Consider the following 20,281-nt stretch of genomic DNA (forward strand, 5'->3'; position numbering starts at 1 on the left):
TGCTTAGTGGTGTTGCAGACTCTGGGGCCTTTCAGAACAGGTGTATATATACTGAGATCATGTGACACTTAGATTGCACACAGGTGGACTTTATTTAACTAATTATGTGACTTCTGAAGGTAATTGGTTGCACTAGATCTTATTTAGGGGCTTCATAGCAAAGGGGGTGAATACATATGCACGCACCACTTTTCCAATATTTATTTTTTAGAATTTTTCAAAACAAGTAATTTTTTTTCTCACTATTTTGTGTATGTCCATTACATGAAATCTAAATAAAAATCCATTTAAATTACAGATTGTAATGCAACAAAATAGGAAAAATGCCAAGGGGGATGAATACTTTTGCAAGGCGCTGTATACGCACACATTTATCATGTTACCATAAAGAGAGAAAGGGATACTTAGTCAGTTACACAACTGACTGTAGCGGAACCAGCTGTGTTTTATCTTTAATATTGATCATCAGGTTGGATCTTTAATATCGATCATCAGGTTGGATCTTTAATATCGATCATCAGGTTGGATCTTTAATATTGATCATCAGGTTGGATCTTTAATATCGATCATCAGGTTGGATCTTTAATATCGATCATCAGGTTGGATCTTTAATATTGATCATCAGGTTGGATCTTTAATATCGATCATCAGGTTGGATCTTTAATATTGGTAATCAGGTTGGATCTTTAATATTGATCATCAGGTTGGATCTTTAATATCGATCATCAGGTTGGATCTTTAATATCGATCATCAGGTTGGATCTTTAATATTGATCATCAGGTTGGATCTTTAATATCGATCATCAGGTTGGATCTTTAATATCGATCATCAGGTTGGATCTTTAATATTGATCATCAGGTTGGATCTTTAATATCGATCATCAGGTTGGATCTTTAATATTGGTAATCAGGTTGGATCTTTAATATTGATCATCATCAGGTTGGATCTGTCTCCGTGACAACAACCAACCAATGACGGAGACTCCCAACAGCTTCAGTATTCAGTCAGCCATCGACAGAAACATTCAATCATTTAATGGAATCATAATAACAATAATCAGCATCGTGACGGTATGAACCAGACAGACATTCAGCTCTGTTTAACACTGGTCCAGAACGGTATGAACCAGACAGACATTCAGCTCTGTTTAACACTGGTCCAGAACGGTATGAACCAGACAGACATTCAGCTCTGTTTAACACTGGTCCAGAACGGTATGAACCAGACAGACATTCAGCTCTGTTTAACACTGGTCCAGATCATCCATGGTACAGGTGTTCCTCTGGGTGGGTGAAATCCAGGACCAGAAGAAATACATAATGGTATGAACCAGACAGACAGGTGTTCTTCTGGGTGGGTGAAATCCAGGAGCAGAACAATACTTATACATTGAGCTGAAAAACAACACTAAGCAGACTGTGGTGGGGGTCGGCTGTGGGGGTTGGATGTGGGGGTAGGCTGTGGGGGTAGGCTGTGGGGGTCGGCTGGTCTACATAATTAGATTATTATGGATAAGAGCGAGAATGGTTTTATTTGTCAAAAACGGCAGTCGAGCATCATGTCACCAGAATAATACCCTCGATATTTACTGGAAAGGAGCATCTGACACCAATCTTAGAGAATTCAGGTGGACTCGAATCCGGGTCCATCGACTATCAAGCCAAGACCTTAACCATTACGCCAAGAGGTCCGAACCCATTGACGGAGGTCGCTAGGTGTTGGGTTAAGGTTGCTACGATATTCTCGCTCGTACCCTTAATCTCATCACGTAGACTAGCCTACCCACGCTGTAGACCAGGGATCATCGACTAGATTCAGCCGCGGGGCCGATTTTCTATTGAGCGGGATAGTCAGGGGGCCGGAAAACATAATTACGTATCATTTGTAGACTGAAAATTGATGCCCAAAACGACATATTTGACTGAAACATAATACTTTCAAAACTTGCTTACGTTTGTATATGATCACATACTGAATATCTCTCTATTATGAATCCTTTGGAACAGATTTCCATAATTAAAAATCACTTGGAGCTGATTGGCTGGTGTTTTTACAGTCTTGAGTTTCCACCCCAAAAAAAACTATGATGCAACAGTTTTTTGTGACAAAACTATTGGTAGAGTTGAAAATGTGACACTGAACTTTAGATTTTTATTGGGTACATGAAAACTTAAAGCGAAAAAAAGGTACATTTTGTGGTCACTACGTCGTCACCCACTGATTTTTTTTTATCAGCAACAAGTCCGTTTGGTGGAAAATTAGCATATTTTCTTCATGAGGATTTTTGAATATTGGTATGAAAACCTGTCACCAATTGGGATGGAAACCTAGCTTCTATATGCGCATAAAAGGCCATTTCCACCACCATTTCTCGCATGATTAAATTTTACCGACACAAACCATGTCAAACAAATAAGTTATGTCTGCATTTATAAAATTGTACCGAAACGACCTGTTCCCCATCACCATTTATCTGGTATGACTTTACTCACATAAGAACTGTGGAAGGAAACGTGGTTTATGATTCAGAACTACAGCAGGAATGAGTGTGGTTCTATGGGAATTTATTTAACAAGGCAAGTCAGTTAAGAACAAAATTCTTATTTACAATGGACGGCCTACACCGGCCAAACCCGGACGACGCTGGGCCGATTGTGCGCCGCCCTATGGGACTCCCAATCACGGCCGGTTGTGATACAGCCTGGAATCGAACCAGGGGGGGTCTGTAGTGACGCCTCAAGCACTGAGATGCAGCGCCTTAAGACCACTGCGCCACTCGGGAGCCCAATGTCAGACCTCAGAATGTCTAATTCCAGAGATGTGGTGGATCCGGTAACGGTCAGGTAACAGGTCATAGATCGATGATTACTTCACCTCTATGGCACTGGAGTTACAGTCGTCCTAGCAACGACACGTCAACAACAACAACAACAACAACAACAAACAGTTGGTCAATATCTCAGTTTTAAAAAACGGTGGTCGTCACGGCAACGTTTTTTTTTTTAAACAAACTTGTTACACCCTCATGCTGACATCACAACACTCCCACAACATTACTATGACAACCTTCAGACAACAGTTTTCAATATTTCACATTTAGTCGTTTAAAAAAAAAAAAAAAAGTGTCCAGGAAGACGCTGGATGGTTACTATGGAGAAAGTGGTTGGCGCCGCCCGGTAGCACTGTAGTTAGGAACAAACAGGGAAGGAACCAGCCACACCGGGAAGGAACCAGCCACACCGGGAAGGAACCAGCCACACCGGGAAGGAACCAGCCACACCGGGAAGGAACCAGCCACACCGGGAAGGAACCAGCCACACCGGGAAGGAACCAGCCACACCGGGAAGGAACCAGCCACACCGGGAAGGAACCAGCCACACCGGGAAGGAACCAGCCACACCGGGAAGGAACCAGCCACACAGGGAAGGAACTAGCCACACCGGGAAGGAACCAGCCACACCGGGAAGGAACCAGCCACACCGGGAAGGAACCAGCCACACCGGGAAGGAACCAGCCACACCGGGAAGGAACCAGCCACACCGGGAAGGAACTAGCCACACCGGGAAGGAACCAGCCACACCGGGAAGGAACCAGCCACACAGGGAAGGAACCAGCCACACCGGGAAGGAACCAGCCACACCGGGAAGGAACCAGCCACACAGGGAAGGAACTAGCCACACCGGGAACCAAATTTGAAATTGAATTTTTATTAGATTTATTAGTATCCCCATTAGCCAACTGCAATACATTGAATACACGGAGCAGGGTGGGGGGGAATTTTTTTTAATTAAAAAAATCGCATAAGAAAACTATTTAAAATGTATTTTTCGGAAGGGCTGTGGTCACCATTCACGTAATCCATTAAAGCAGCGTTTTCCCAAACTCGGGTCCTCGGGACCCCAATGGGTGAACGTTTTGGTTTCTAGTCCTAGCACTACACAGCTTGATTTAAATAATCAACTAATCATCAAGCTTTGATTATTTGAAATCAGCTGTGCACCCATTAGCGTCCCCCGGGACCCAGTTTGGGAAACGCTGCATTAAATATATAGACGGTATTGGGGAGCTATTTCATCGTTTTATTGTTGTTTTTTTGGGCTACATAACACTGGTAACTCTTCCAATTTTTATTCCAGGTTGCATATCACAATATTTAAGCGCATATCGAAATGGTCTGCTCTGCCCATAAGTCACACCAAACGCAGGGTGTTTGCTATAAGATTGAAATGGGGAAAATAATGTACCCGCGAAAATAGCTCTCCAATATGAAATAGCTCCCCAATACCAGCTGATGTATATATTTAATGTATTATATGAATGGTGACCACAGCCCTTCCGAAAATACATTTAAAATCGTGTTTTAATGCTCCATGTATTCCATTTAAATCGTGTTTTAATGCTCCATGTATTCCATTTAAATCGTGTTTTAATGCTCCATGTATTCCATTTAAATCGTGTTTTAATGCTCCATGTATTCCATTTAAATCGTGTTTTAATGCTCCATGTATTCCATTTAAATCGTGTTTTAATGCTCCATGTATTACATTTAAATCGTGTTTTAATGCTCCATGTATTCCATTTCAAATTTGGCTCCCAGTGGGGGCTTTACTTTCAGGCCGTTATGGTGCATTTGACAGCTCCTTCTCTGTATAGAGTACCACGGTATAGTCATAATACCCATAAAACCTAGCGATCAAACAGGGAAATGGTTTCAATCGTTTTTTTCCAGAATTAAAAACTGTTCCCGTAGGGGATTTCAGAAACACTTCAAATAAGGGCTGTGTTTCGTGTCGGCTGACCCCTGACGTGACCTTTTGATAACCGTGTAAATGTCTCTAGGACAAGGTGGCTTATCAATACAGTCGCCTGTATTTACCCCCCCACCAAAAAAAATATGTAATGCTAATTATCTGCTAATGTGGCTATCATAAAGAACTACAAAAAGTCATGATGATCTGGACGAGACAGCCGAATCGAGGCAAAGGTAAGAATCTCTGGATTAACTACCTGTTAGCTAAATGTAGTAGCTAAAGTTTTTTAAATTGACACAAAACCTGTTAGCAAAGGAGTCAGCTAGAGATGACGTGCAGGAGCTGTGGCAGGGACTTGTAGTTTTGCATGACGTCTACTTTGACGCTAATTAGTGTTTTCAAAACCCCGAGAGTAAATCGAGCCGAATATATTGATAAAAGTCACCTTGTCCCAGAGAGATTTACCATGGTTATCGAAACGTCACGCCAAGGGTTAGCCTGCACGAAACACAGCCCTTATTTTAAGTGTTTCTAAAATCAACAACAAACAGTTGGTCAATATCTCAGTTTAAAAAACGGTGGTCGTTATCGCAACGTTTTTTTAAAAACAAACTTGTTACACCCTCATGCTGACATCACAACACAAAATGATTGGAACCATTTCCCCTGTTTGACCGCTAGGTCTTGTGGGTATTATGACACCTTCCGCTGTGGGGGTTCTATATGTATAGATCCTGGATAGCTGACAGTGGGGGCTGTTTTGAAGCCCTCTTGGCACTCAAATAGTAAAAAATATATTATTTTGGAAGCTATAGAAATGCATTTAAATGTCTACATTCATTTCTGACACATTTATTATATCCTTAAATGTATACTTTTACATTATATGATGTGAGCTAATATCCATTCATTCCTATGGAGGGCTGCTAATATCCATTCATTCCTATGGAGGGCTGCTAATATCCATTCATTCCTATGGAGGGCTGCTAATATCCATTCATTCCTATGGAGGGCTGCTAATATCCATTCATTCCTATGGAGGGCTGCTAATATCCATTCATTCCTATGGAGGGCTGCTAATATCCATTCATTCCTATGGAGGGCTGCTAATATCCATTCATTCCTATGGAGGGCTGCTAATATCCATTCATTCCTATGGAGGGCTGCTAATATCCATTCATTCCTATGGAGGGCTGCTAATATCCATTCATTCCTATGGAGGGCTGCTAATATCCATTCATTCCTATGGAGGGCTGCTAATATCCATTCATTCCTATGGAGGGCTGCTAATATCCATTCATTCCTATGGAGGGCTGCTAATATCCATTCATTCCTATGGAGGGTTGCTCCTAATGAGGAGGGGCAATATGGCCGACCGGTGGCTTCAAAAAGCTTCTAAATGGCCCAATTCACAGCATCAGCAATCCAGGGTTTATATATCCGTCATTGGTAATAGAGGCGGTAAAGAGCTAATTCGAACTCTACCAAAAACAATGGAATGCCCTTGCCATGGAAACGCGCGGGGGGGGGGGGGGAGATCCCAAATCTCCTCATTGCCCCCCAGCAAAATTAGCCTAGATTTTTATGCTATGGTTTATATGTGTATTTCACACTATGTTGAGGTAAAAATCAAGAGTATAACGCTTGTATGGACGTCAACACCAACTCATGTTCATGTCATCGTCGCCAATCAACTGCATTACAGTTAAAAAAACGACTGGACTACCATCAACGATTTCTGTATGCTAGCTATGCTAACCAGCTTATACGAACTGGAGTTAGCATTTAGAAGTCACTTCTTCTAAAACTTGAAAAAGGGAAAACTTCTACATGTTATGCAGCGGGAAAACAGCCAAATATATATATCCCAAATCGGACTTAAGTAAGCACATCGTGGTCCTGTTACACTGCATTAATCATGACTGATTTGACGAATATCAGATGTGTTGAAACGGGCCCCAATCCGGTCCTTTCACAGCATCAATGTTCCTAGCGCTGTAGTGGTTCTGGGGGACAACATGGCAACGTCACGCAAGACAGACCGACACGAACACACACAGCACATGCATCATTAACATCTCTCTCACACACACACACACACACACACACACACACACACACACACACACACTTCTCGCTCAGATCAGAAGGACGCCTCTTAGTGACTGTCACTCAATCAACATCAGTGTCCAGGTTTTACCCGGATAGGACATTCGTCAGGAGGAGGACGGATCGAGAGCATGATTGGGACATCACTGACACGGAACACTGTTACGTTACATTCTTCCTGATCCCTAAGGAGGAGGAGACTGACAGCCATCCATCTCCAACCTAGAGTGAATCTCCTAACCCCCAGTCTCTTCCTGATACCTAAGGAGGAGACAGACAGCCATCCATCTCCAACCTAGAGTGAATCTCCTAACCCCCAGTCTCTTCCTGATACCTAAGGAGGAGACAGACAGCCATCCATCTCCAACCTAGAGTGAATCTCCTAACCCTCAGTCTCTTCCTGATACCTAAGGAGGAGACAGACAGCCATCCATCTCCAACCTAGAGTGAATCTCCTAACCCCCAGTCTCTTCCTGATACCTAAGGAGGAGGAGACAGACAGCCATCCATCTCCAACCTAGAGTGAATCTCCTAACCCCCAGTCTCTTCCTGATACCTAAGGAGGAGACAGACAGCCATCCATCTCCAACCTAGAGTGGATCTCCTAACCCTCAGTCTCTTCCTGATACCTAAGGAGGAGGAGACAGCCATCCATCTCCAACCTAGAGTGAATCTCCTAACCCCCAGTCTCTTCCTGATACCTAAGGAGGAGACAGACAGCCATCCATCTCCAACCTAGAGTGGATCTCCTAACCCTCAGTCTCTTCCTGATCCCTAAGGAGGAGACAGACAGCCATCCATCTCCAACCTAGAGTGAATCTCCTAACCCTCAGTCTCTTCCTGATCACTAAGGAGGAGGAGACAGACAGCCATCCATCTCCAACCTAGAGTGAATCTCCTAACCCTCAGTCTCTTCCTGATACCTAAGGAGGAGGAGACAGACAGCCATCCATCTCCAACCTAGAGTGAATCTCCTAACCCTCAGTCTCTTCCTGATCCCTAAGGAGGAGGAGACTGACAGCCATCCATCTCCAACCTAGAGTGAATCTCCTAACCCTCAGTCTCTTCCTGATACCTAAGGAGGAGGAGACAGACAGCCATCCATCTCCAACCTAGAGTGAATCTCCTAACCCTCAGTCTCTTCCTGATACCTAAGGAGGAGGAGACAGACAGCCATCCATCTCCAACCTAGAGTGAATCTCCTAACCCCCAGTCTCTTCCTGATACCTAAGGAGGAGACAGACAGCCATCCATCTCCAACCTAGAGTGAATCTCCTAACCCTCAGTCTCTTCCTGATACCTAAGGAGGAGGAGACAGACAGCCATCCATCTCCAACCTAGAGTGGATCTCCTAACCCTCAGTCTCTTCCTGATACCTAAGGAGGAGGAGACAGACAGCCATCCATCTCCAACCTAGAGTGAATCTCCTAACCCTCAGTCTCTTCCTGATACCTAAGGAGGAGGAGACAGACAGCCATCCATCTCCAACCTAGAGTGAATCTCCTAACCCTCAGTCTCTTCCTGATCCCTAAGGAGGAGGAGACAGACAGCCATCCATCTCCAACCTAGAGTGAATCTCCTAACCCCCAGTCTCTTCCTGATCCCTAAGGAGGAGACAGACAGCCATCCATCTCCAACCTAGAGTGAATCTCCTAACCCTCAGTCTCTTCCTGATACCTAAGGAGGAGACAGACAGCCATCCATCTCCAACCTAGAGTGAATCTCCTAACCCTCAGTCTCTTCCTGATACCTAAGGAGGAGGAGCCAGACAGCCATCCACCTCCAACCTAGAGTGAATCTCCGCAGATCTTCTCCTCCCATGTTGTTTTGAGGAGGTGAGTAGAGAGAGACGCGAGGGCTCAGGCTAGGAGATTCCACTTCCAGTCAGAGTTTCAGATCAGATCTTGTATAGGAGACTGGTAGTGTAGTTAAAGGTGAAGCTGGGTGGCGCTCTGCCCCTAGTAGCAGACTGAAGGATGGCAGGGTCTATGCCCTGCTCTGGGATTATAGCGCCCCCAGTGGTAGGGTATAGGTACTGCTCTGGGATTATAGCGCCCCCAGTGGCAGGGTCTAGGTACTGCTCTGTATTCACTCCAGTACTAGACTCAGGGTCTTGTTGGGTTATAGCGCCCCCTGTGGTAGGGTCTAGGTACTGCTCTGTATTCACTCTGCCTCCAGTACTAGACTCAGGGTCTTGTTGGGTTATAGCGCCCCCTGTGGCAGGGTCTAGTATGTCGTTAGGTTCCAGGTCCCGCCGTGTGGTTACGGGCGTGTTGTCTGTCTCCGGGTAGGGTTGTGTCGTAACAGCTCCCCCTGTGGTGCTGTCCAGGTACTGCAGCGTGATCAGCCGACTGAGGTACATCAGGACGGAACAGTCGTCTTCCCCGAGCCTGAGCTGATCCCTCAGGAAGCCCCGCTTCCTGTCCTCTACTTCCTGCCTCTGCTCCTGGTGGCTGATGGGAAGGTGGAGGTGGTGTGTAAAGCTGATGAGGAAGGCCCGGGCAGCCAGTCTACTGAGCGTGCTCTGTAGATGCAGGAAGTAGGTGGAGCCTCGGCGGAGGTGGGTGCGGTGGTCCGTCACGTTGGCCAGGAGGGTTCCGCTGTAGCCGGGGCAACGGAGGGTCTTCTGGTCAGCGTCCAGGACGGAGATGTAACGGCTGTAGCGAGACAGAGAGCAAAGCATGCTGGTCCCCACGGGAGACGCCATCCTGGAGGGAAAAAAAGGGAGGGAGAGCTTCAATGAGTCTGAATGAGATGTACGGTGCCTAGTGAAAGTCTTTAAAAAAAAATCTATATTTTTGATTGATCAATGGGGGAAAAAAAATCCCCATTTAATGCACTTCTAGATTTTAATTTAAGGCTGCAAAATGTGAAAACTATGCAAAGGGTGTGTAGACTTTCTTTAGGCACGTCTACTGTATTTAGGGTAGGAGCTAGGAGGAGGCACGTCTACTGTCTGTATGGGTAGGAGCTAGGAGGAGGCACGGCTACTGTCTGTAGGGTAGGAGCTAGGAGGAGGCACGTCTACTGTCTGTATGGGTAGGAGCTAGGAGGAGGCACGTCTACTGTCTGTATGGGTAGGAGCTAGGAGGAGGCACGTCTACTGTATTTAGGGTAGGAGCTAGGAGGAGGCACGTCTACTGTCTGTATGGGTAGGAGCTAGGAGGAGGCACGTCTACTGTCTGTATGGGTAGGAGCTAGGAGGAGGCACGGCTACTGTCTGTAGGGTAGGAGCTAGGAGGAGGCACGTCTACTGTATTTAGGGTAGGAGCTAGGAGGAGGCACGTCTACTGTCTGTAGGGTAGGAGCTAGGAGGAGGCACGTCTACTGTATTTAGGGTAGGAGCTAGGAGGAGGCACGTCTACTGTCTGTATGGGTAGGAGCTAGGAGGAGGCACGTCTACTGTCTGTATGGGTAGGAGCTAGGAGGAGGCACGGCTACTGTCTGTATGGGTAGGAGCTAGGAGGAGAAACGTCTACTGTATTTAGGGTAGGAGCTAGGAGGAGGCACGTCTACTGTCTGTATGGGTAGGAGCTAGGAGGAGGCACGTCTACTGTATTTAGGGTAGGAGCTAGGAGGAGGCACGTCTACTGTATTTAGGGTAGGAGCTAGGAGGAGGCACGTCTACTGTCTGTATGGGTAGGAGCTAGGAGGAGGCACGTCTACTGTCTGTATGAGTAGGAGCTAGGAGGAGGCACGTCTACTGTCTGTATGGGTAGGAGCTAGGAGGAGGCACGTCTACTGTCTGTATGAGTAGGAGCTAGGAGGAGGCACGTCTACTGTCTGTATGGGTAGGAGCTAGGAGGAGGCACGTCTACTGTATTTAGGGTAGGAGCTAGGAGGAGGCACGTCTACTGTCTGTATGGGTAGGAGCTAGGAGGAGGCACGTCTACTGTCTGTATGGGTAGGAGCTAGGAGGAGGCACGTCTACTGTCTGTATGGGTAGGAGCTAGGAGGAGGCACGTCTACTGTCTGTATGGGTAGGAGCTAGGAGGAGGCACGTCTACTGTCTGTAGGGTAGGAGCTAGGAGGAGGCACGTCTACTGTCTGTATGGGTAGGAGCTAGGAGGAGGCACGTCTACTGTCTGTATGGGTAGGAGCTAGGAGGAGGCACGTCTACTGTATTTAGGGTAGGAGCTAGGAGGAGGCACGTCTACTGTCTGTATGGGTAGGAGCTAGGAGGAGGCACGTCTACTGTCTGTATGGGTAGGAGCTAGGAGGAGGCACGGCTACTGTCTGTAGGGTAGGAGCTAGGAGGAGGCACGTCTACTGTATTTAGGGTAGGAGCTAGGAGGAGGCACGTCTACTGTCTGTAGGGTAGGAGCTAGGAGGAGGCACGTCTACTGTATTTAGGGTAGGAGCTAGGAGGAGGCACGTCTACTGTCTGTATGGGTAGGAGCTAGGAGGAGGCACGTCTACTGTCTGTATGGGTAGGAGCTAGGAGGAGGCACGGCTACTGTCTGTATGGGTAGGAGCTAGGAGGAGAAACGTCTACTGTATTTAGGGTAGGAGCTAGGAGGAGGCACGTCTACTGTCTGTATGGGTAGGAGCTAGGAGGAGGCACGTCTACTGTATTTAGGGTAGGAGCTAGGAGGAGGCACGTCTACTGTATTTAGGGTAGGAGCTAGGAGGAGGCACATCTACTGTCTGTAGGGTAGGAGCTAGGAGGAGGCACGTCTACTGTCTGTATGGGTAGGAGCTAGGAGGAGGCACATCTACTGTCTGTATGGGTAGGAGCTAGGAGGAGGCACGTCTACTGTCTGTATGGGTAGGAGCTAGGAGGAGGCACGTCTACTGTCTGTATGGGTAGGAGCTAGGAGGAGGCACGGCTACTGTATTTAGGGTAGGAGCTAGGAGGAGGCACGTCTACTGTCTGTATGGGTAGGAGCTAGGAGGAGGCACGTCTACTGTCTGTATGGGTAGGAGCTAGGAGGAGGCACGTCTACTGTCTGTATGGGTAGGAGCTAGGAGGAGGCACGTCTACTGTCTGTATGGGTAGGAGCTAGGAGGAGGCACGTCTACTGTCTGTAGGGTAGGAGCTAGGAGGAGGCACGTCTACTGTCTGTATGGGTAGGAGCTAGGAGGAGGCACGTCTACTGTCTGTAGGGTAGGAGCTAGGAGGAGGCACGTCTACTGTCTGTATGGGTAGGAGCTAGGAGGAGGCACGTCTACTGTCTGTATGGGTAGGAGCTAGGAGGAGGCACGTCTACTGTCTGTATGGGTAGGAGCTAGGAGGAGGCACGTCTACTGTATTTAGGGTAGGAGCTAGGAGGAGGCACGTCTACTGTCTGTATGGGTAGGAGCTAGGAGGAGGCACGTCTACTGTCTGTAGGGTAGGAGCTAGGAGGAGGCACGTCTACTGTATTTAGGGTAGGAGCTAGGAGGAGGCACGTCTACTGTCTGTATGGGTAGGAGCTAGGAGGAGGCACGTCTACTGTCTGTATGGGTAGGAGCTAGGAGGAGGCACGTCTACTGTCTGTATGGGTAGGAGCTAGGAGGAGGCACGTCTACTGTCTGTATGGGTAGGAGCTAGGAGGAGGCACGTCTACTGTCTGTATGGGTAGGAGCTAGGAGGAGGCACGTCTACTGTCTGTATGGGTAGGAGCTAGGAGGAGGCACGTCTACTGTCTGTATGGGTAGGAGCTAGGAGGAGGCACGTCTACTGTCTGTATGGGTAGGAGCTAGGAGGAGGCACGTCTACTGTCTGTATGGGTAGGAGCTAGGAGGAGGCACGTCTACTGTCTGCATGGGTAGGAGCTAGGAGGAGGCACGTCTACTGTCTGTAGGGTAGGAGCTAGGAGGAGGCACGTCTACTGTCTGCATGGGTAGGAGCTAGGAGGAGGCACGTCTACTGTCTGTATGGGTAGGAGCTAGGAGGAGGCACGTCTACTGTCTGTATGGGTAGGAGCTAGGAGGAGGCACGTCTACTGTCTGTATGGGTAGGAGCTAGGAGGAGGCACGTCTACTGTCTGTATGGGTAGGAGCTAGGAGGAGGCACGTCTACTGTCTGTATGGGTAGGAGCTAGGAGGAGGCACGTCTACTGTATTTAGGGTAGGAGCTAGGAGGAGGCACGTCTACTGTCTGTATGGGTAGGAGCTAGGAGGAGGCACGTCTACTGTCTGTATGGGTAGGAGCTAGGAGGAGGCACGTCTACTGTCTGTATGGGTAGGAGCTAGGAGGAGGCACGTCTACTGTCTGTATGAATAGGAGCTAGGAGGAGGCACGTCTACTGTCTGTAGGGTAGGAGCTAGGAGGAGGCACGTCTACTGTCTGTATGGGTAGGAGCTAGGAGGAGGCACGTCTACTGTCTGTATGGGTAGGAGCTAGGAGGAGGCACGTCTACTGTCTGTATGAATAGGAGCTAAAGGACTGTATATAGGCTAGTTATAAACAGGAAGGACTGTATATAGGCTAGTTATAAACAGGAAGGACTGTATATAGGCTAGTTATAAACAGGAAGGACTGTATATAGGCTAGTTATAAACAGGAAGGACTGTATATAGGCTAGTTGTAACAGGAAGGACTGTATATAGACTAGTTATAAACAGGAAGGACTGTATATAGGCTAGTTATAAACAGGAAGGACTGTATATAGGCTAGTTGTAACAGGAAGGACTGTATATAGACTAGTTATAAACAGGAAGGACTGTATATAGGCTAGTTATAAACAGGAAGGACTGTATATAGGCTAGTTATAAACAGGAAGGACTGTATATAGGCTAGTTGTAACAGGAAGGACTGTATATAGACTAGTTATAAACAGGAAGGACTGTATATAGACTAGTTATAAACAGGAAGGACTGTATATAGGCTAGTTATAAACAGGAAGGACTGTATATAGGCTAGTTATAAACAGGAAGGACTGTATATAGGCTAGTTATAAACAGGAAGGACTGTATATAGGCTGGTTATAAACAGGAAGGACTGTATATAGGCTAGTTATAAACAGGAAGTGGACTGTATATAGGCTAGTTATAAACAGGAAGTGGACTGTATATAGGCTAGTTATAAACAGGAAGTGGACTGTATATAGGCTAGTTATAAACAGGAAGGACTGTATATAGACTAGTTATAAACAGGAAGGACTGTATATAGACTAGTTATAAACAGGAAGGACTGTATATAGGCTAGTTATAAACAGGAAGGACTGTATATAGGCTAGTTATAAACAGGAAGGACTGTATATAGGCTAGTTATAAACAGGAAGGACTGTATATAGACTAGTTATAAACAGGAAGGACTGTATATAGGCTAGTTATAAACAGGAAGGACTGTATATAGGCTAGTTATAAACAGGAAGGACTGTATATAGGCTAGTTATAAACAGGAAGGACTGTATATAGACTAGTTATAAACAGGAAGTGGACTGTATATAGGCTAGTTATAAACAGGAAGGACTGTATATAGGCTAGTTATAAACAGGAAGGACTGTATATAGGCTAGTTATAAACAGGAAGGACTGTATATAGGCTAGTTATAAACAGGAAGGACTGTATATAGGCTAGTTATAAACAGGAAGGACTGTATATAGACTAGTTATAAACAGGAAGGACTGTATATAGGCTAGTTATAAACAGGAAGTGGACTGTATATAGACTAGTTATAAACAGGAAGGACTGTATATAGACTAGTTATAAACAGGAAGGACTGTATATAGGCTAGTTATAAACAGGAAGGACTGTATATAGACTAGTTATAAACAGGAAGTGGACTGTATATAGGCTAGTTATAAACAGGAAGGACTGTATATAGGCTAGTTATAAACAGGAAGGACTGTATATAGGCTAGTTATAAACAGGAAGGACTGTATATAGGCTAGTTATAAACAGGAAGGACTGTATATAGACTAGTTATAAACAGGAAGGACTGTATATAGACTAGTTATAAACAGGAAGGACTGTATATAGGCTAGTTATAAACAGGAAGGACTGTATATAGGCTAGTTATAAACAGGAAGTGGACTGTATATAGGCTAGTTATAAACAGGAAGGACTGTATATAGGCTAGTTATAAACAGGAAGTACTGTATATAGGCTAGTTATAAACAGGAAGGACTGTATATAGACTAGTTATAAACAGGAAGGACTGTATATAGACTAGTTATAAACAGGAAGGACTGTATATAGGCTAGTTATAAACAGGAAGGACTGTATATAGGCTAGTTATAAACAGGAAGGACTGTATATAGACTAGTTATAAACAGGAAGTGGACTGTATATAGACTAGTTATAAACAGGAAGGACTGTATATAGACTAGTTATAAACAGGAAGTGGACTGTATATAGGCTAGTTATAAACAGGAAGGACTGTATATAGACTAGTTATAAACAGGAAGTACTGTATATAGGCTAGTTATAAACAGGAAGGACTGTATATAGACTAGTTATAAACAGGAAGGACTGTATATAGGCTAGTTATAAACAGGAAGGACTGTATATAGGCTAGTTATAAACAGGAAGGACTGTATATAGACTAGTTATAAACAGGAAGGACTGTATATAGGCTAGTTATAAACAGGAAGGACTGTATATAGACTAGTTATAAACAGGAAGGACTGTATATAGGCTAGTTATAAACAGGAAGGACTGTATATAGGCTAGTTATAAACAGGAAGGACTGTATATAGACTAGTTATAAACAGGAAGGACTGTATATAGGCTAGTTATAAACAGGAAGGACTGTATATAGGCTAGTTATAAACAGGAAGGACTGTATATAGACTAGTTATAAACAGGAAGGACTGTATATAGACTAGTTATAAACAGGAAGGACTGTATATAGGCTAGTTATAAACAGGAAGGACTGTATATAGGCTAGTTATAAACAGGAAGGACTGTATATAGGCTAGTTATAAACAGGAAGGACTGTATATAGGCTAGTTATAAACAGGAAGTACTGTATATAGGCTAGTTATAAACAGGAAGGACTGTATATAGGCTAGTTATAAACAGGAAGGACTGTATATAGGCTAGTTATAAACAGGAAGGACTGTATATAGACTAGTTATAAACAGGAAGGACTGTATATAGACTAGTTATAAACAGGAAGGACTGTATATAGGCTAGTTATAAACAGGAAGGACTGTATATAGGCTAGTTATAAACAGGAAGGACTGTATATAGGCTAGTTATAAACAGGAAGTGGACTGTATATAGACTAGTTATAAACAGGAAGGACTGTATATAGACTAGTTATAAACAGGAAGGACTGTATATAGACTAGTTATAAACAGGAAGGACTGTATATAGGCTAGTTATAAACAGGATGGACTGTATATAGACTAGTTATAAACAGGAAGGACTGTATATAGGCTAGTTATAAACAGGAAGGACTGTATATAGACTAGTTATAAACAGGAAGGACTGTATATAGGCTAGTTATAAACAGGAAGTGGACTGTATATAGGCTAGTTATAAACAGGAAGGACTGTATATAGACTAGTTATAAACAGGAAGGACTGTATATAGACTAGTTATAAACAGGAAGGACTGTATATAGGCTAGTTATAAACAGGAAGGACTGTATATAGGCTAGTTATAAACAGGAAGTGGACTGTATATAGACTAGTTATAAACAGGAAGGACTGTATATAGACTAGTTATAAACAGGAAGGACTGTATATAGACTAGTTATAAACAGGAAGGACTGTATATAGGCTAGTTATAAACAGGAAGGACTGTATATAGACTAGTTATAAACAGGAAGGACTGTATATAGGCTAGTTATAAACAGGAAGGACTGTATATAGGCTAGTTATAAACAGGAAGGACTGTATATAGGCTAGTTATAAACAGGAAGGACTGTATATAGACTAGTTATAAACAGGAAGTGGACTGTATATAGACTAGTTATAAACAGGAAGGACTGTATATAGGCTAGTTATAAACAGGAAGTGGACTGTATATAGGCTAGTTATAAACAGGAAGGACTGTATATAGGCTAGTTATAAACAGGAAGGACTGTATATAGACTAGTTATAAACAGGAAGGACTGTATATAGGCTAGTTATAAACAGGAAGGACTGTATATAGACTAGTTATAAACAGGAAGGACAGGGTTCGATAATTGGACCTTTGTTATTCCGAATCTATATCAATGACCTTACTGCTGTGCCTTCTACTTCTGTCACGAGAATTTCTCTCTCTAATTAAACTCAAGCTTGATCCAAATTAATCTATCAACTTCCCCTTCTCTTTGCCGACGATACCAATTTGATTTTGATTCACTAATTAATGGAGCCAACACAAGCATGGTCACATTTTATGAATGGTTCCAGATGAACAAATTAATCTATAAAAAGTTTTTTTTTTTAAATCCAACTTTATAAGAATAAGAACTAATAAGAATAAGAACTATTGTTTAAAAAAGAAAATAGAGCCAGAATTTCAAATTGGTGGGAATGAAATGGAACAAGTCAAATCCACTAGATTCCCTGGAGTTCTAATCGATGAAAAGTTATCCTGGAAAGATCATATTCAATGTGTGTCACGCTCTGGCTCCGGGACTGTGTATTTTGAGCCAGGGTGTGTTCATTTGGTTGTGTTTGGTATTGGTTGTGTTGTATTTGGTTGTGTTTCCTTGTTTGGTCGTGTGACTCCCAATCAGTGGTAACGAGTGTCAGCTGTCGGCTCGTTATCTCTGATTGGGAGCCATATTTAAACTGTCAGTGTTCACCTTAGTGTTGTGGGTTTTTGTTCCGTATCAGTCATTGTAACTGAGGACTTCACGATTCGTCATTGTTTGTTGTTTTGTATTGAGTACTTTAAGTAAATAAAGTCATGTTCGTATCGCACGCTGCGCCTTGGTCCACTCACTTAGTAGACGTTCGTGACAGAAAAACCCACCAAGACCAGACCAAGCAGCGTGTCCAGGAGCCATCGCTAATAGATCTCCGTGGCAGCTTCGACTGGGTCAAGCCCATTGAGGAGCTGAGTGACGAGGGTTGGAGACAGAGGAGCGAGAGGTGGGCGAGAATGTTGGAGGCCTGGTCCACGGGGAGGAGAGACCCCCAGAAAATTTTTAGGGGGGGGCTCACGACGTCGGGGCAGCAGGAGGACGCTATGGAGCGGTCCAGCGGGGTTGCAGAGGAGGCCGCCAGGTTACGGGGGCCACTGGTAGAAGAGGGGATGGAAGGTGTAGAGGCACGGCGAGAGGTACTGGCGTGTGTTGCCAGTCCGGTCCGGCCCGTTCCAGATCCCGGTGTAGAGCCAGTGGTGTATGTCCCCAGTACGGTCCGGTCTATTCCTGCTCCCCGCACCAAACCTACGGTGTGCGTCGACAGCCCAGCCCGGCCCGTTCCTGCGCTCCGCACCGAGTCTGTGGTGCGCGTCGCCAGCCCAGCCCGGCCTGTTCCTGCTCTACGCACAAAGCCTACGGTGTGCGTCACCAGCCCAGCCCGGCCTGTTCCTGCTCCACGCACAAAGCCTACGGTGTGCGTCGCCAGCCCAGCCCGGCCTGTACCTGCTCCACGCACAAAGCCTACGGTGTGCGTCGCCAGCCCAGCCCGGCCTGTTCCTGCTCCACGCACCAAGCCTACGGGGTGCGTCGCCAGCCCAGCCCGGCCTGTCCCTGCTCCACGCACAAAACCTACGGTGTGCGTCGCCAGCCCGACCCGGCCTGTTCCTGCCACTCGCACCAAGCCTAGGGTGCGAGTCGTCAGCCTGGTCCAGCCTGTTCCTGCTACTCGCACCAAGCCAAGGGTGCGAGTCGTCAGCCTGGTCCAGCCCATTCCTGCTACTCGCACCAAGCCAGGGATGCGAGTCGTCAGCCTGGTGAGGTCCGTTCCGGCTCCACGCACCAAGCCTAGGGTGCGTATCGTCAGCCAGGTCCGGTCCGTTCCTGCCTCACGCGCTAAGCCAGGGGTGCGCGTCGTCAGTCCTGATCCAGCCAGCTGGGTCAGATCGGATCGGGGCCATTACGGGGGGATTGAAGTAGGGTGGTGGTCAAGCCCGGAGCCGGAGCCGCCTCCGAGGAGCAACACCCACCCAGCCCTCTCCTATTTGGGGTTTTGAGGCGCGGTCGCAGTCCGCGCCTTTAGGGGGGGGGTACTGTCACGCTCTGGCTCCGGGACTTTGTATTTTGAGCCAGGGTGTGTTCGTTTGGTTGTGTTTTGTTTGGTTGGGTTGTCATTGGTTGTGTTTTCCTTGTTTGGTCAAGTGACTCCCAATCGGAGGTAACGAGTGTCAGCTGTCGGCTCGTTATCTCTGATTGGGAGCCATATTTAAACTGTCTGTGTTCACCTTGTGTTTGTGGGTTTTTGTTCCATGTTCTGTCAGTGTTACAGAGGACTTCACGTATCGTTCTTTATTTGTTGTTTTGTTCCAGGCTTTAATTAAATAAAGTCATGTTCGCTCAACGCGCTGCGCTTTGGTCTACTCAGACGATCGTGACAGAAAAACCCACCTTAACCAGATCAAGCAGCGTGACGAGGAGAGAGGATGGACGTGGGAGGAGATGATTGCGAGTCTGGCAAGAGGGAGAGAGGCCTGGGCCACGGGGAGGAGAGACCCCCAGGAAATTTTTAGGGGGGGGCTCACGACGTCGGGGCAGCAGGTGTACGGGTTAGAGCGGTGCAAAGCGTTGGCAGAGAAGGCCGCCAGGTTAGGGGGGCCACTGGGCACAGAGGAGAGGGAAAGTGTGGAGGCACGGCGAGAGGTACTGGGGTGTGTTACCAGTCCGGTCCGGCCCGTTCCTGATCCCTGCGTGGGGCCAGTGGTGTGTGTCCCCAGTACGGTCCGGCCTGTTCCTGCCATTCCCACCAAGGCAGTGGTGCGCGTCGTCAGCCCAGCCCGGCCTGTTCCTGCCATTCCCACCAAGTCTGTGGTGTGCGTCGACAGCCCGGCCCGGCCTGTTCCTGCCATTCCCACCAAGTCAGTGGTGCGCGTCGTCAGCCCAGCCCGGCCTGTTCCTGCCATTCCCACCAAGTCAGTGGTGCACGTCGTCAGCCCAGCCCGGCCGGTTCCTGCCATTCCCACCAAGTCAGTGGTGTGCGTCGACAGCCCAGCCCGGCCTGTCCCTGCTCCACGCACCAAGCCTACGAGGTGCGTCGCCAGTCCAGCCCGGCCTCTCCCTGCTCCACGCACAAAGCCTACGGTGTGCGTCGCCAGCCCAGCCCGGCCTGTTCCTGCTCCACGCACAAAGCCTACGGTGTGCGTCGCCAGCCCAGCCCGGCCTGTCCCTGCTCCACGCACAAAGCCTACGGTGTGCGTCGCCAGCCCGACCCGGCCTGTTCCTGCCACACGCACCAAACCAGGGGTGCGAGGCGTCAGCCTGGTCCAGCCCGTTCCTGCTACTCGCACCAAACCAGGGATGCGAGTCGTCAGCCTGGTCCAGCTCGTTCCTGCTACTCGCACCAAACCAGGGAATGGAGTCGTCAGTCCGGTGAGGCCCGTTCCTGTTCCACGCACCAAGCCAGGGGCG

Source organism: Coregonus lavaretus (assembly GCF_964263955.1).
Source record: "Coregonus lavaretus genome assembly, contig: HAP1_SCAFFOLD_4945, whole genome shotgun sequence".
Taxonomy (NCBI): Eukaryota; Metazoa; Chordata; class Actinopteri; order Salmoniformes; family Salmonidae; genus Coregonus; species Coregonus lavaretus.